Genomic DNA, 9,075 nt, shown 5'->3' with positions numbered 1-9,075 from the left:
GAGCCCTGCTCTGCGTGTTGTCGGTGGCGTGTTGAGTTAGCGACGAACAGGCAGGTTTTTTCCCCCAAGTTGAGTCTGTTTTGCCCGGGACCATAAACGTTGAGTGAACCCTCCTCGTCCTTTTGTCTCAACCCACCAGCTTCTGGCTGGGCCGTGTCCTCGCACCCCTGGGAGGGCCGGGGCCTGCCCATGGCCGGGGCTTGGTGCCCGGCCCGGCTCAGGCCTGGGCCTCCTGCCGCGGCCCGGCGGGCAGGGCAGCAGCCGCCTCCTCCTCCTCTCCCAGCGCACCGTGCTCTTAGCAGCCCGTTTTTTAAGCAGGGGGAAGATGCACCCAATGTTGCAGGGGATCCAAAACTGTTGGCGTGAGCCTCCAGCCCCTCTCTGCCCGAAAAAAGCGCGTTTGGTCGATGCTGAAGAGAAAATAACATGGTGCCGCGTAATTGCTGTCGTTTGTCTGTCTGAGCTGTTGACTTTCCCGTTTCATTTCCTCCCGTGTAATGTTATAGGGGACATATATGAGATATTCAGTGAGGACTGAAGCAGGGAAGTCTGCAGGAGTGTTTAGTGGGAGGTCAGGAATTTTTAAGAGGTATTATTACAAGGCAGTGTGGTGTGGGTCATGTTTCTTGTAGACATCTTGTCAGGAAACTTTTTCAATAATTATAATCTCTTTATATATTGGACAAGCTTATTAAACCCCAACTTTAAACATAAAACTGATTTTAAAAAATATCAGACAAGCTCAGAAGCTAAAACAAAAATAAAAATGAAGAGAAATAAAACATATGCTTGCCAGAGTTTTAAAGACAGTAGCCACAGCACACCAGATTTTAATTAGCAGCTACCTGCAGTGGCAGTGGCCTGGGATGAAATGTTTTGATGTACCTAAATGTTTCTATAAAACAGTTGAAGCTTTCTTAGATCCCATATCCTTTTTATTTCTGAGCATCGCGGTTTTCCGGTGTGGACATTTCACAGACTGAGATCTTGGGAAGATCTGAAGTCTTTGCTCTCTGTCTCTGTTTCTGCAATAGTAAAATGAGGGTACTTATATTTATGTGCTATGAAAGGCTTTTAGCTCTTCCAAAAAAACAGTATTTAATGACTGGGTAGAAGTAGCAGTTGTGGTAATAATAGTTGAAGGTTTAATCTTACCATAAATCCTGCTAACACTTGGACTAGGAGAAAAGCGCCGTGCAGAGTGATCCAGATCTCCTCTTTGAAATATCCCTGCTGAGCCATCTTTTGTCAAAAATATCCTTGAGTCTAACTGGCACAGGACTTTTTTCGGAAAGGTTTCAGACCAAACAATTTGGGTTTTTTCTTCCAAATGCCTTCAGTTGGCTGTCCATAGCTGAGCCTCTGCTGACTCAACATCCTTGAAGGTGGTTTGGTGACCCAAGCACCGTATCTGCTGGAAATCCCCCCTGGGAGCAACTCAGCTCTGATTGGAACATTTGGCCCTTTCCCTTCTAGATGGGACAGGACTGCACAAAATCCTGGAAAAAAAAAAACAGTGATGGAATTATTAACATTGCCTTGTGCCCTGCAAAGTCATGGGGTGATGAGGTGGGTCCCAAATTGCTTATGGAGCAGGAAGGGTTTGCCCAGGACCATGCTCATTCCTCTTTCAACCCTGGGGTCTGACCTCCTGGCACAGAAAGAGACTTAATGGCAAGAGCTGATAACCTCAGGAGAAAACCCATCTTCCTGAGCACGGCTTGATTTGTGTGAACCTGGGAGAAAAGACAAGGTGCGTTTGTTGTCCTCTAAATAAATCCTGTCCCAGGTCAGGCAGGTGGCCTCTTACACTCTTAAAGGAGTGCTTGTAATTTACTGGGATATCCCTTAATTCTTGTGCCCTGTTGATCTGAATGGGAGAACCAGTATATATAATTGTGCATACGTTTGTGTCCCATCTTCTCTTGCCTGTGATGCGCATTTCTGGCTTCATATTTCTGTCTCAGATTTCCCAGACCTGAAATTAGGGGTCTTGTCTCACAGTCTACATCTCCAACCACGACACCTGGGATGGCTCCTGGAGAGTTCACCCCATCACAGAATTGTTCTGGTTGGAAAAGAGCTTTAAGATCATTGAGTCCGACTATAACCTAACTTTACCAAGCATTAACCTAACTCTACCAAGTCCAGTGCTAAACCATCTTCCTGAACACCATGTCTACACCAGGGATGTAGATTCAACCAGCGATGTACTCCAGGGATGGTGATTCAACCACCTCCCTGGGCAGCCTATTCCAGTGTTTGATAACCCTTTAAGTGAAAAATTTTCTTCTCATATCCAGTCTAAACCTCCCATGGTGCAACTTGAGGTCATTACCTCTTGTCCTGTCTCTTGTTACCAGAGAGAAGAGACTGACCTCTCCTCCCTACAGCTTCCTTTCAGTTAGTTTAGAGAGCACTGCCCTGTAGGACCTGCTCTTCAAGTGGACTCATCAGCCTCAGACACAGGACACACCATGTCCTGTCCTCATTTGCACCCTATGCAGTCCAGCTTGGCCCAGTGCTGGCAGCTGTCACCTAGTGAGAAGATAATATTTATAGAGACATAAATCAGGGAGCCCCTTTACAGTGTAAATAATACCCAAATAATTTGATTCTAGGTACTAATCTCCTCTCTTAATCCGCAACCTAAGAGAATGTTCTTGTAAAGTGCAGGTTTTCCTCAGAGGTGCTTTTTACCAAACTCTTGAGGGTGATTGGTGGAATGATGGGTCATGAGTTGCTGCCCCGCAGTAAAGGGTAGATGTGATTAAGGTAATGAAGTTGTAGGCACTGTGAGCTATTAGAGGTAGCTCTAGATTTTTGTTCTCAGCTGTGTCAGGTTTAACTGATGGCAATTAGTGTCTTGTCAGATCTGAAGATACAGATGGGAATCTTGATTGCACCTGAGGGCATTTTCTCGCTGCAGTCAAGATTGCTTTTCTTCTCTATGGGGGAATTCTCTATGGGGAATACTTGTGTTCATCAGTGCTGCAGCAGCTCTTGATCAAAAAACAACTTTCAGTGGTCAGCAGAAGGCATTGCAAGAACTGGGATGCACGGGCAGCGTGGACGGGACAGTACATGGGGTATCGAGGAACTGGGGGTCTGTTCTCGATGTTGCTCACTGCTTGTGGTTTAACTTCTGGTCATTCCTGCCCATTTTGACTGTAAACTCTTCAAGGCAAGAAGAATTACACTGCATTTGTATAGAGCTGAGCATATTGAATCTGGTTTTGTTTTTGGAGTTGTTGGTCTTCCTATAACACAAATAATAACTGTGGAATACTGCCAGACATTGGGAATTTTTTAAATATTATTTAACAGTGAATTTCAGATCCGGGCGTGGAACAAGAATTTCTGGCCCAGTCACAGTTTAGAAATGGGAAAGGAAATAATCAGATCAGTTAGTTAACCATAGCCTGGGCAAGATGCACTGGTGAATGATGACACTTTTGCTTTGAAAGCCCATTGAGAAGCTGCTGCTTCCAGTGACAAGCTACCTGGGTACCTTGCGTTAACCTGGAGGGAGCGTTCCTACTGCTGAACCGCACAACTCATCAGCATCAAATACCATGCTAGATTTATCCTCTGCAAATTCTCATCCACATGGATAGAGTCAGCCCAGTGTTGTTAAGCTTGTGAAATTTGATGGGCTCACAGCACGAGGTAGTTTAGCTGCTGCTATGTGAGATTCCCATCGATGTTCGGGTTTATTGAAAACGTTATGTCCCATCTGTTTCTAGATGCTCCTTTCATGTTCCTCATCTCTTTAGGCTCTCTTTTCCAAAGAGTTTCCTTGATCCATGTGGAGTTAATAAGCGATTTTGGTGTGTGAATATATGTGTAAGGACCAAGATGTCTTGTTTCATAAAAGTCTGTCATTGATTTATTCCTCCTTCTGCTGCCTTGCTTCCTGTTCGTTTCTCCTCGCACTTTCGGAGCGAGGGATGCTGTTTACATTAAGGATGTTTCTTCTGTTTACAGATGGGGCAGCATTTGTAAATGATTCTGAAGAGTTGTTGTTTCCAAGGAGTCTCTCCAGGCTTCCAAGAAGGGGTCTCACCACGTTAGTGCTTCACCCTCACTGTTTGTTTAAAACTTACTGTAGATGGCTTTAAAAAGTGACAGTGGGACCCATCAGCTCCTGGTGGCATTAACCTCCCCACTATGCTCTGATGGCTGGGACACACATGGACAGCAGCTACAGTGGTGTTTGTCTGCAAGTGCAGTTTCACTTTTTTCTCCTCATCTTTAATCAGGTGTGACACGCAGTCATGGGGTTTTATTTCAGAAAGTCATTGTCCTACCTCTCTCCCCCCATATGTGATGAGTCCCTATATCATAGCTAAGAACACTGGAGTTTTAGAACAACACTGCTTTTTCTTTCAGGAAAAAAGCAAAACCCCACTATTTTTATGGTTTTTTTGGTATGTGTGCTTGTCTTTTGAGTCATACTTTAAAGACAAATTTGCTGTTTTGGATATATTTCAGGTTAATTAAAAAGATAATCTAGAAATAGAGTAGCTGAGCCAGAGACATGGCTTCTCATGGAAGTCCTTCTGCCACTCCTGGTGGATTTTGTGGTTCTCTTGATGTCTGAACCATAGAGAAAGACTGGAGCTAAATACATTTATCAGCTAGATGTTCATCTACTTGTCATGGAAGAGTGGATACCGATTTGAATTGACTACCATCCTTTTTTCTTGGGATGTGGGGGTATATATTTTCCCTAGCATCATGCCATAGTTTTTGCATGGCCTAAAATAAAAAGCACATGTTGCATAGAGGCGAAGAGCACCGATATCTGAGCTATCAAAGAGGAAGACTGACCAAGCCAAATATCTTTGGCTAAATGAGGCAGGAATTCAAAGCTGAGTACCGCGTATGAATGAGATGCCAAATTCATTGTTGCTGCCTGCAGAAGTTTTTTATAAAAGAGGAGTGTTGTGGGTCGATCTCAGTGGGCAAATCTGACCTGGAGGTTTGCTGAGTCAGTGAGATTGCAAACACACATGGCAGCCAGAAGAGAGGAGCTGATGGCTTTTGGAAAACCATGCCTGAGTGGGAGCATTTCTGTGTCTTCTGAGACAGGTTTAAAGGGCAGCTGCAAGTCAAGCGTTCAGGTCCTATTTGTTGAACATCTTTATTTAAATTGCACTGGATGCAATTCCTTGGATGAGATGGAGAACAGGTCTTAACCTCCTGGTTTAGGTATTACTATTCTTTTAATGAAATTTCGCATTTCATGATGTCCCAGTGTTCTTGCTAAATTGTTGCCAGTGATCCTCAGTAAAGTCCTGGGGGAGGTTTTTAACCAGTTCATCTCCACAGTAAATTTTCCTGGGAGAAATTGAACTCAGCAAAAATACTTGTCTAAACAAGCATGTTGGGAGAGAGTTTAAAACAGACACTGCACTTGCTGGAGCTTCTCTGGCTTGTGAGAGCTGTGGAAAGTAACTAAAATCACTATAAAGTTATTTGAAACCTCACTTTTGGCAAAAGTACCCAGTCCTGTAAGTGGGAGCATGTACCGAGAAGCAGTTGCAACCTGAAGCGTGGAGAAGTTAGAGGGTTTCTGTTCAGAAAAGAATTTTGAGTTATACACGGAAACCTTCAGAGGGCATGGGTTTAATACTTGTAATTCCAAATTTAAACATAATGCGTGAGCCAAGTTATAGGTAGAGCTGCTGGTGCTGAAATGTTACACAGAGAAAGGTCTGGAAGAAGCTGATACTTCTGTGATAATGTAGCTCTGGATACTTGAGTATGCTTTCCATTTCTGTTTTTACTATGCTCCATTACCAGTAAAATATGCAAGTGTCATTCCAGCTTTACTGTTTTTGAAGTACTACTTGAGCATTGTAGGAATCTTTTGGCAGGAAAAATGTATCTTTCACAGTAAATCCTATAACTATCAAGATAAGTTTTAAAAATATTTTCTTTTTCAAAGAAATGTGAATCAAGTCCTGCTCTGCAAGCTTGACACTCTAGATGAAGCAATGAGCCTGAGCTGCCTGAAAGCACGGGGAAGAGGCTACAGCTCCTTACATTTTCTGTTATCTAAGTGCCATTCAAAAAGGTATTTTAATTTGTGTTCTTGGAAATAGGATTTTCTGGGGCAACACTGTGGGCTGATGCTGCCAAATAGCCCCTCATCCTTCTGGGGAAACCAGCAGTCCTGATGTGGAGATGTGCCTGACCAAAATGAGCTGTTACCCCTCCTTGGTCTGACAGCACTTACCCAGAAATGACCAACCTTTGGTGTTCAGTTACTGCTGCAATGGATTTGACCAGGTGGTCCTTGGAGACTCAGTGTTTAAACCCTTTGAGCATCCATGCCTTGAGTTTTAATATTATTCTTACAGGCACCTCTGGTGTAAAGAGAAAGCTGTGCTATCTCTTGGCCATTATGGGAAATGTTACCTCTCACAGGAAGAGGAACATTTACATCTCTATAAACTTAAGATCAGAAGCAATGACTCCGAGTAATTTTCTTTCAGGGTTTCAGTACCCTGAACCATCTGATCTCACCTAATCATGCTGCAGCACGTCAGCTGATCAGTCTTCTTGTTCCTAGGTAGCCTCCACTGAGATGTTAAGCTGTATTTGCTTTGGGTAAGGCACCATGCTACACCAGTCTTGTTGTGTGGGGGACAATTTTCTGGTGTTTGATTGCCTTTGGGTAAGGCATTTTTGGTGAATCATTATACCAAAATGCAAAGAAGGTAACTTGAGAAAGATGCTTATGTTTCTGTAGCACTTTGCAGCAGATGTCTCCTATTTACTGCTTTATTTTATTGCTTAATGACTGGATCTTGAGTAATTGAACAATTTGACAGATATTTATTTGCAAAACGTGATTCATTTAGTCAGACATTGTGAAACAGTTTCATGCCAGTTCTAGAAATTTTGGTAGGACTTTCTAAAGATGCAAACATTCAAGTAAATTGCTCATGTCAATAGCACATCCACTTTTTACTGTTCTTTACTGCACACAAATATTTGAGTTGACAAAAAAGCGCTGGTGAACAGACTACAGGGACTTCTGAACTTTAATCAACCACAAGCACTGGCAGGGTTCAGAAGTAATTTCCTAACTATGAATCACCTGCAGACAATGAATCACATGCTGGAGAAGATTGCCAAATAAAACAAGCCATCATGTATAGCTTGCATTGACTGGACTATGGAAAGGCCTTTGATTCACCTAGCTGAAAGAGAAGCTGTGATGAAAGCACTGAAATGAAGGCATAAAAGAATGTAGGAATCCCAAACCACATCTGCTAGCAGTGAATGGTGACAGTTAAGTTCGACAAGGAAGATAAAAGAAGGCAAGACTAAGCAAAATAGCAGGCAAGGAGACACTATCTTACTGGAAAAGGCTTGCCTGGAGAAGAACTTCACAAAGCATTTCTGGGAAGAAGACCTTAGCTTAACTTCAACCATATGTGTGAGCTCAGATTTCGGCTGCAATGGAGCAGTTGTCTTTTCTGCAATGGCCAGTGGTGTCTGGGTGCTTTTTAGGGGAAGTGAGAAGTGGGGATGGATAACAGGGAAGACAAATGGTAGGTGAAGTATGAGGGCTGGTGCCCGCTGAGGAAACTTCTCCAAGGATTGCACAGATCGAGCTTCTCCTGCTGAAGGAGAGGGATTAGGTTTCCATCTCTAACAAAAAGGGGCCAAGAGCCTGGGTGCTAATAGAAAAAAAAATAAAAATCTTGAATAACACTTCAGAGATGAGGCTGAATAAAAAGATACTGAAATAGAAGAAAGCAAAGCTTCCTGGAGACTGTAAAGAATCATACATAAGAGTCCATCCTACCACAAGGAAAAGAAATAGAAGAAGGAATAAAATTTACTTTTTAAATATTTTATATTGTATGAGAGGTACTTGGCTGTGCTTTCCCAAGCAGGGAGACAATAGCTGGTAAAGCAATGACAGCAGAAGCAAAAAAAACCAAAACCCTGCAATTATCTGGACTTTGATTCCCTCTGTTTTTGCCAGGACTCAATAAACCCTCAAATTGCACACTGCAGCAGGAGAGTGAATTTACTGCAGCCAAAATCATACGAGTGCAATGAATCAAGACAGCCTTTCCACACTGCTCAGACCTGGCTCACATATAGCACACTAATGTATATTATTTTTCTTACACTGGGCATAATTGAAAAAAAGGTAAAGCAGAATTTCAGAATCACTATAGTAGCTACCAGCTGGTGGAGGGAAACTCCTCCTACAAGGAGGTCATCACTGGTACCTCCAGTACCTGCAGATCTGGCTTGTTTTTGGCTACTCAAACAGGCAATAATTAAAAACCTGAATTTGCTCCCCAGCACCAGCCCAGCAAAAAGCTGCAGTAGTCTAGTTCCTGATAATGTTTAGAAATCGTCTAACTGGGGACTTTGCGGTGGCCCAGTTACTCCCAGCTGGCGACAGGCCTTTTTAATTCGTTGTGAAGAAAATCGGGTCAGAGCTGAGGGACCGGGAGCACTTCCCTGAGCAGCCACGAGAGAGCACCCGGCAATTAGGGCTGGGAGGGCCGTGCTCTGCTCTGCGAAAGAAAAATCCGTCACCCCCAACGTTCAGAGAAATCCTTTGCAGGATTCCCTCCCTGCCTTGTGCTTTTTAAACCCAATTGCAGTTGGGAATGCGAGCCCAGGCTTAACTGACCCCTCGCTGCTACCTTTGAGTGGCGAGTTGCTGCCAGGTTTAGCCCCAGACTGGTGCTGTGGGCAGTAGCTGAGAACGATCACCCCAGTGCAGGGGACAGGGGGTTTTGTCCCCCAGCTTATGATACTCTTGTTCAAAGCCAGAGGCTGCCTAATGACTGCTGGCAATGTCGGCAACCATTTAGCGGCAGCTCTTGTACCTAAGTTGTCCATTTTCCTGTGCGCTCAGTGATTCTCAGGCATTGGCTGATCAAAGCGCCTGCCCGTGAAATGCAGCTGAAAGAAGTTTTCCACACTTTATTTCTCACATGTTAGATACATTGATAGGGACAAGGAAGGTTGTGTGTCCCAGCAGAGCAGGGAGGGGGTCTGTGGGGAGGCAGGGGCAGCCCGTCCACTCCC

The sequence above is a fragment of the Apus apus genome, chromosome 8 (genome assembly GCF_020740795.1).
Source record: "Apus apus isolate bApuApu2 chromosome 8, bApuApu2.pri.cur, whole genome shotgun sequence".
NCBI lineage: Eukaryota > Metazoa > Chordata > Aves > Apodiformes > Apodidae > Apus > Apus apus.
The sequence above is the reverse complement of the archived record's forward strand: the minus strand, read 5'-3'. Positions refer to the sequence as shown.